The sequence below is a fragment of the Rhinoraja longicauda genome, chromosome 3 (genome assembly GCF_053455715.1).
Source record: "Rhinoraja longicauda isolate Sanriku21f chromosome 3, sRhiLon1.1, whole genome shotgun sequence".
NCBI classification, from domain to species: domain Eukaryota; kingdom Metazoa; phylum Chordata; class Chondrichthyes; order Rajiformes; family Arhynchobatidae; genus Rhinoraja; species Rhinoraja longicauda.
Window position 1 is genome coordinate 68,201,060 of NC_135955.1, and position 8,150 is coordinate 68,209,209.

Consider the following 8,150-nt stretch of genomic DNA (forward strand, 5'->3'; position numbering starts at 1 on the left):
CCTCCACAGCCTTCCGTGGCAAATAGTTCCACAGATTCACCACCCTCTGACTAAAGAAATTCCTCCTCATCTCCTTCCTAAAACAACGTCCTTTAACTCTGAGCCTATGACCCCTAGTCCTCGGCCCTCCTACAAGTGGAAACATCCTCTCCTCATCCACTCTATCCAGGCCCTTCACTATTCTGACATTTCAATGAGGCCCCTCTCCTCATTCTACTAAACTCCGGCAAGTACATGCCCACTTAAGACAAATGAGTGGAAGATAGACAATAGACAATAGGTGCAGGAGTATGCCATTCGGCCCTTCGAGCCAGTACCACCATTCAATGTGATCATGGCTGATCATTCTCAATCAGTACCCCATTCCTGCCTTCTCCCCATACCCCCTGACTTCGCTATCCTGAAGAGCTCTATCTAGCTCTCTCTTGAATGCATTCAGAGAATTGGCCTCCACTGCCTTCTGAGGCAGTGAATTCCAGATTTACAACTCTCTGACTGAAAAAGTTTTTCCTCATCTCCGTTCTCAATGGCCTACCCCTTATTCTTAAACTATGGCACCTAGTTCTGGACTCCCCCAACATTGGGAACATGTTTCCTGCCTCTAACGTGTCCAACCCGTTAATAATATTATATGTTTCGATAAGATCCCCTCTCACACTTCCAAATGCCAGTGTATACAAGCCTAGCCGCTCCAGTCTTTCAACATATGACAGTCCCGCCATTCCGTGAATTAACCTAGTAAACCTACGCTGCAAGCCCTCAATAGCAAGAATACCGTTCTTCAAATTTGGAGACCAAAACTGCACACAGTACTCCAGGTGTGGTCTCACTAGGGCCCTGTACAACTGCAGAAGGACCTCTTTGTTCCAATACTCAACTCCTCTTGTTATGAAGGCCAACATTCCATTGGCTTTCTTCACTGCCTGCTGTACCTGCATGCTTCCTTTCAGTGACTGATGCACTAGGACACCAAGATCTCGTTGAACGTCCCCTTTTCCTAACTTGACACCATTCAGATAATAATCTGCCTTCTTATTCTTACCACCAAAGTAGATAACTCACACTTATCCACATTAAACTGCACCTGCCATGCATGTGCCCACTCACACAACCTGCCCAAGTCACCCTGCAACCTCATAGCATCTTCCTCACAGCTCACACTACCACCCAGCTTTGTATCATCTGCACATTTGCTAATGTTACTTTTAATCTGTTCATCCAAGTCATTAATGTATATTGTAAATAGCTGCGGTCCCAGCACCGAGCCTTGCGGTACCCCACTAGTCACTGCCTGTCATTCTGAAAGGGACCCATTTATCCCCACTCTTTGCTTTCTGTTGTCAACCAATTTTCTATCCATGTCAGTACCTTACCCCCAATACCATGTGCTCTAATTTTGCCCACTAATCTCCTATGTGGGACCTTGTCGAAGGCTTTCTGAAAGTCGAGGTACACCACATCCACCGGCTCTCCCCTGTCAATTTTCCTAGTTACATCCTCAAAAAATTCCAGAAGATTAGTCAAGCATGATTTCCCCTTCGTAAATCCATGCTGGCTCGGAACAATCCTGTTACTGCTATCCAAATGCTCCGCAATTTCGTCTTTTATAATTGACTCCAGCATCTTCCCCACCACTGATGTCAGACTAACTGGTCTATAATTTCCTGTTTTCTCTCTCCCTCCTTTCTTAAAACGTGGGATAACATTAGCTACCCTCCAATCCACAGGAACTGATCCTGAATCTGTAGAACTTTGGAAAATGATCACCAATGCGTCCACAATTTCCAGAGCCACCTCCTTCAGTACCCTTGGAAGGAAGCCCATCAGGCCCTGGAGATTTATCAGCCTTCAGTCCCATCAGTCTACCCAACACCATTTCATGCCTAATGTGAATCTCCTTCAGTTCCTCCGTCACCCTAGGATCTCTGGCCACTAGAACATCTGGGAGATTGTTTGTATCTTCCTTAGTGAAGACAGATCCAAAGTACTGGTTCAACTCGTTGTTGTAATATTACAAGGACTACTTAGTTGTACCACAAGGACTACTTTATTTGCCTGCGTAGTAACATGTATATAAGAGAATTAGGTGATTTGGTGGTCACTCTGATTCCAGGTGGCCGTGGAATAAACAGCCTGGATTTAAGCTCCAGTTTACAAACCTTTTAAACACGTGTACTTGTGGTCCTTCCAGAGTCATAACAAAGGTAATAACAGATACCGGACCACTAAGTACAACATGGTGGCAGTGGTTTGTTGATTAGCCTAGAAAGGTAAAGAAAAAAACCCCAGGCAAAAAGGTTCGAATTTTTTTTTAAAACATAGAAAGCCCTAAAGAAAATAAAAGATGAATGCTTTCCAGCTCCATATGGGATGCTAGGAATGCATCTCGACAGGGCCACTATATGTGTGCATAAATACCTGGTTGAGTAGTCAGCGCCGAGCCACCGTCGGGATGCTGCAAGCTGCTGAGGGCAGTGAGTGAATGCCCACATCGCGCCCTAGCCCTGTGCAGGTCCGAGTTCAGAAACCAGAGACTGTTCCTCGGAGGGACCGCCACCCGCGGAGGCGCGGCGACCGGCGAGACCGACACCCACGGAGGTTCGGCGACCGGTGGGACCGACACCCATGGAGGTGTGGAGACCGGCCACCCACGGAGGCGCGATGACCGGTAAGGCTGGGAGACTGAACACTCACCCAGGTGCGGAGAGTCGGGACGGCCCTGGGCCCGAGGCAGCGGCAGTGCGTACTGACAATAAGCGGTAGTGGCGGGCGTGGCCAACGCGCACCGCAGCCGAAACCCGATCGCATCGCGGTTTCAGCAGCTTGGAGCTGCATAGTGCGAGCCCAGCAGTGTGAGCCCAGCAGTGCGAGGCCGAATCGTCGCGGTGGAGCAACAGCCTTCACTCATCTAGAGTCTACACTACGCTGATCTACACAGCAAGACTGCTTCTCGAAGAGAAGATATGGACTAAAAAAATAATAATCTGTAATAATCTGTGTGTAAGACTAAAAGCTTAATGTTTTGCATTTGAAGCTCTAATATATATATGTATAGATATGTGGATAGCATATAATTGTACACAGTAATACCGATAGCGAGAGGTGTGTAATCCTGTGATACGTTTGTTTTGATTCCATATTTAATATTTCAAGTTACCGTGTTTACGCCGTAATATGGCATATTACGCCGTATATGGCAATGTCCAGCACTTTCCAGTTCATTTCAGGTAACCGAGTCAGTTACTTGAAATGACTCAGTTACCTGAAATGAACTGGAAAGTGCTGGACATTGCCAATGAGTTCTCCTTGTTCAAGCAGAGAATGAAACTGTGCCTGCAAGACTTAGAAATCGCATCGGAGTCTAAGCAGGCAACAAAGATAAAACTTGCCTTAGGAGTAGAAGGACTTCGTCGTTAGAATGCGTCATGTCTGAGTGAAGAGGATCAGAACAAGCCAGAGGACATATGGACATTCTTTGAGGGCCAGCTGAGGACGAAGGTAAATTTCAGAGTCCACAGGTTGAAGTTGATGTGGTATTGCCAGAAACCGGAAGAATTGCTCGATCAATTTGTGACCCGGTGTTGAGAAAAGAGTCTCCGGTGTAACGTCACTGATCCTGAGCTCAATGAAAGCGTCATTGAGTTGATAATCGCGTCAACGCCCTATGAAGGTCTACAGTGTGAGCTTCTACAGAAGCCTGCAGGACACGCCATTCCAGAGGCGCTTACATTAGGCAGGCAATATGAGGCCATTGCGGCAGGCAGACAGTGCATTGCAAATTTAGAGCCCATGTCTCGCAATATAGATGCAGTCAAGGCAAGAGGGACAACAAAGCAAAAGCCGCAAGATAAGGAGAGACAAAACCCTTGTGGCCAATGTGCTTTGTTTCATAAGCCCAGGCAATGCCCAGCGTATCGCGACACATGCAGGAAGCGCAGCAAGAAAGGGCATTGGGCAAAATGTTGTAGGTCTAAGATGGGTAATATACGCCCATCTAAATTGTCAAGTGGCAAATACAATTGAGTTGACGAGGTTCAGCAACAGTCCCAAGGAGGTTATGCATCGTACTGTGACAGTCAAGATGAAGGATCAAATATGTTTTTCAATACTATCACCATTTTGAGTATGGACAGGATGCCTCCAATAGGCGATGAGGCATTTGCAGTGTTGAACATCATATGTCCATCGATGCAGGGGCAACATCGACTGAAGGTGAAGATAGACACCAGAGCTGGAGGAAATACCCTTCCCCTTCGGGTCATACGAGATATGTATCCACATGACAAATATAAGCAGCACCTACGGCCATGTAAAGTCCGACTGACGGCACATAACGCGACAGAAATCCTTTGTATTGGAACTATATCCATTTCATGCCGATACCAGGGATCGAAGTGGTGTCCTCAAGAATTCTTCGTGGTAGATGTGGCAGGACCCGCTGTCATTGGCCAACCAGGTATTAAGCAACTTCAGGTCATCACGATACATGCCATGGGAACAGAAGAGCACCCATCAGACGCTCGGAAGGAGCAAGACAGTTTCAACTCGGTGGGAGACCTAATGAAGAGATGGCCTAATCAGTTTGACAGGATTGGCAACTTCAAGGAGCCAGCCACCCTTCATCTCAAGGAGAAGGCTACTCTACACATTGATGCACCAAGGAAATGCAGTATCCATCTCAGAGACAAGTTGCGGGCTGAGTTGGATAAACTGGAGGAGGATGGAGTCATCAGAAAAGTTACTCACCATACGGACTGGTGCAGTTCAATAACTACCTCCATTAAGAAAGATGGATCAATCAGGGTATGCCTAGACCCAAAACGTTTGAATGCAAGTCTCAAACGCTGCCCACACAAGATCCAAATCCTTAAGGAAATCAATCCAGCTTTTGCCAATGGGAAATTGTTCACCAAACTTGATGCAAAAGCGGGCTATTGGTCCGTCCGACTTGTTGAGGCAAGCCAGGAACTTACCACGTTCCAGACACCTTTTGGCAGATATTGCTACAGAAGGTTACCTTTCGGATTGTCGGTGAGTCAGGATATATTCCAGCAGCGTATGGACACAATCATAGAGCAGGTTCCTGGATGCATCTGCATTGCAGATGATATTGTCGTAGTGGGATCCACGGAACAAGAACATGACTGTAATCTGAAGAAGCTGTTGGAGACAGCGTCCCGGGAAGGACTAGCTTTCAACAGTGCAAAGTGCATAGTGAAGGCTAAGTCCATCAACTTCTTCGGGACAATCTATTCAGACACAGGCATCAGACCAGATCTTTGTAAGGCGAAGGACATTCACATGATGCCAACACCACAAGACAAAGAAGATTTACAACGGTTCCTGGGGATGATGAATTTTTTATCGCCCTACATCCCAAAATATGCTGACCAGGTCGCCATTTTGAGGGATTTACTGAAGAAAGATTTCCCATTATTGTGGCAAGAAGACCACCAGATGGCGTTCCGTAACCTGAAGAGCAGCATGGGGAATCTGTACTCCAGTACTACCGCCCAGATGCTCCTGTCACCCTTGAGGTAGATGTGTCAATGAAAGGAGTAGGAGCATGCCTTTCGCAGGAAGGACGGCCTGTTGCATACGCTTCGAAAGCTCTGTCTTCATGCCAGTCCAACTACAATATTGAATGCGAGACTCTTGCCTTAGTCTTTGGAATCACAAGGTTTCATACGTACCTATTTGGGCGAGATTTTAAAGAGCTGACAGATCACAAGCCTCTTGTCACTATCTGCGGCAAACCATTCACAAGTGCCCCACCCCGACTGCAGCGGATGCTCATCAAGGTGCAAGGATACAACTTTGTCATAGAGCACAGACCTGGGGCAGAGATGATCGTTGCTGACACTCTCAGCAGACTGCCCAATCCGCAGAAGACAGAGAGCATAGATCTAGATGTACATGTAGAGAGCATCTTCTTCGACAACATCGAAGACACACTACATGTCGATTTGATACACTTCGGCAAACTCAAAAGGGAGGAGCTGCAGACGGAAACTTGTCGTGACCCTATACTGGATACGGTCATGCAGTATATTCATTCCGGATGGCCGGCGACCATACAGGAGATACCTGCTGACCTGCGGCCTTACTGGTCTTTTCGAGACGAATTGGGCATGTCAAATGGGGCCATATTCAAAGGAAGGCAAGTAATCATTCCTGAGTCAATGAGACGGGATATCCTGCATCAACTTCATGTTGGCCACCAAGGCATCGAGAAGACGAGACTTCTAGCGAGACAAATGGTCTATTGGCCCAACATGAACCGTCACATTGATGACCTTGTACGAAGGTGTAGTCAGTGCCAGATGTACATGCCAGAGCAAACGAGGGAAACACTCATACCACACGAGATACCAGTCACACCTTGGACCAAAATAGCAATGGATATTTTTGAACTTGACAATATACAATATCTTGTCATGGTAGATTACCATTCCAAGTTTCCGGTGGTGCATAAGCTGACAAGCACCACGAGTGCCATGGTTGCTAATATGGTGACTGCAACATTTGGCCTCCTAGGAGCACAGACAGAAATCATCTCCGACATTGGCCCACAATTTGTTGGAGAACCTTTCAAGTCCATGTGCAGGCAATGGGGAATCACCCATACGACGTCCTCACCTAGGTACCCTCAGTCGAATGGACTGGTTGAGAGAATGGTACGAACAGTAAAATCCATCATCAAGAAGTCCTTGACAACGGAACAGAGTGTAGAAGCAGCTTTACTCAATTTGCTTACTACGCCAATTGATTCCAAGTTACCGTCACCAGCAGAGATGATGTTTGGAAGACAGATTCGGACACCACTACCCATTAACCTTAACACGAACAAGGCATACGAAGGGCAGAGGAACTTTGAGCGACTTGAAGAGCGCAAGCAGAGTATGAAGGCGCATTTTGACAATTCGGTCAAGAGACAAGACTTTTGAAACCATTACACATTGGACAGAAGGTCCAGGTTCTGGATCAAGCGACTCATGTCTGGATACCAGCAGAAGTGAGATTGATCTGTGATGAACCCCAGTCAAGATCTTACATCATTGAAACGCCAAATGGAAATAGATTAAGGTGGAATCGAGTGCAGTTGAGAGATATTCCTCCACTGGAGAAACTAGGTTTTGGTCCCCACTGCGTCACTCCAGATGGCAACAGGACTGAGACCAAATATGAAGAGGAGGAACGACCGGCACATAATGCTGATGGAGATTATGTGACACGTTCAGGACGTGTTAGTAAGAAACCTGCACGTTATCGTTGATAATCGTTACTATTTATGGTGTTTATAAAAAACATTTGTATTTAGAGTTTGTTGTTAAATATATTTTATTTTATAAGACAAGGGGGATGTTGTGATATTGCAAGGACTACTTTGTTGTATTACAAGGACTACTTTGTTTGATACAGAGTGGATCTCTAGAGCAAATATTCAATCAGTAACATTCAAAGTTTAAAGATCACGAAGCAGCAACTCTTCAAGAAATAGTTATAAATGTCAACTTATCCAAGAAGTGAAGTTGAACAAAAACATTGTTTGCGAACATTTTATGTACGAAGAAATCGCAGAGCGGATGCTGCGGGAGCGGCTGCGACCCGTCTCCGGAGGCTTTGGCGCAGGCCTCGTGGATGTCGGAAGCCCGCAGGCCCCTGGGTGGGGGCCGACATCGGGAGCTCTGGCAGCGGCAGCGTCTTCGCCCGCCCCGAATCGCGGGGCTTGGGTCGGCCCGCCGCGGACCTTTCACCGTCCGGTGTGGCCTGAAATAGGCCGCGGGATTTTCTCCGCCCGGCGGGGGCTTCAATGTCGGGAGCCACGACCGCCCCGATGTGGCAACTCCAACAGTCTGACCGCGGGAGAAGGCGGCAGAGGAAGATAAAATACATTCTGGCCTTCCATCATAGTGAGGAGGGACTGGAGGAGACTCACTGTGATGGATGTTTCTTTTGTTTGGTGTTAGTTTATGATTGTATGTGTTATTGCATTTTTATTGATTATTCTTATTGGTCTTATTGTTGAACTGCGGGTAATTTTTCATTTCACTGCGCATTTATGTGTATGTGACAAATAAATGACTATTGACTATTGAGTTGTGAACACTGCCCAGTCCAAACTACAGAATCTGCTTACTAAAATGGCG